This window comes from Mandrillus leucophaeus, unplaced genomic scaffold (genome assembly GCF_000951045.1).
Source record: "Mandrillus leucophaeus isolate KB7577 unplaced genomic scaffold, Mleu.le_1.0 Scaffold432, whole genome shotgun sequence".
NCBI lineage: Eukaryota > Metazoa > Chordata > Mammalia > Primates > Cercopithecidae > Mandrillus > Mandrillus leucophaeus.
The window spans coordinates 998,121-998,834 of NW_012104610.1; positions in this window are offsets into that span (position 1 = coordinate 998,121).

A 714-nucleotide genomic window follows, 5' to 3' on the forward strand; every position below is an offset into this window, starting at 1 on the left:
AATCCCCCCTGACAACCCACATTCAACATTGTAGCTTGAGCAAGAAATGAACATGACTTGTGGCCAGACACAGTGACTCATGCCTGTAATCCCAGCACTTTGGGAGGCCGAGGTGGGTGGATCACGAGGACAGGAGATCAGGACCATCCTGACAAACACGGTGAAACCCTATCTCTACTAAAAATACAAAAATTAGCCAGGCATGGTGGCACACACCTGTAATCCCAGCTACTTGGGAGGTTGAGGCAGGAGAATCACTTGAACCGGGAGGCAGAGGTTGCAATGAGCCAAGATCGTGCCACTGCACTCCAGTCTGGGCGACACAGTAAGACTCCATCTCAAAAAAAAAAAAAAAAAATACAAAAATCAGCTGGGCATAGTGGTGCTTGCCTGTAATCCCAGCTACTAAGGAGACTGAGGCAGGAGAATCACTTGAACCAGGGAGTTGGAGGTTGCAGTGAGCTGAGATCGCGCCACTGCACTCCAGCCTGGCAACAGAGCAAGACTCTGTCTCAAAAAAACCAAAAAAAACAAAAAAGGCACAGTGCATGCAGGTGAGCATGGCTAATTCCTGCTGATCAAGCCAAGCCTCCCATTTCATGGACGAAAGTCATGCTAGTATCTGCGGCATAAATGAGGTCTAGGGAACTCCAAGACTACTGACTGTAGTGGGGATAGAGACATAGGTAAGAATGGATAATTCCTATTCTCTCT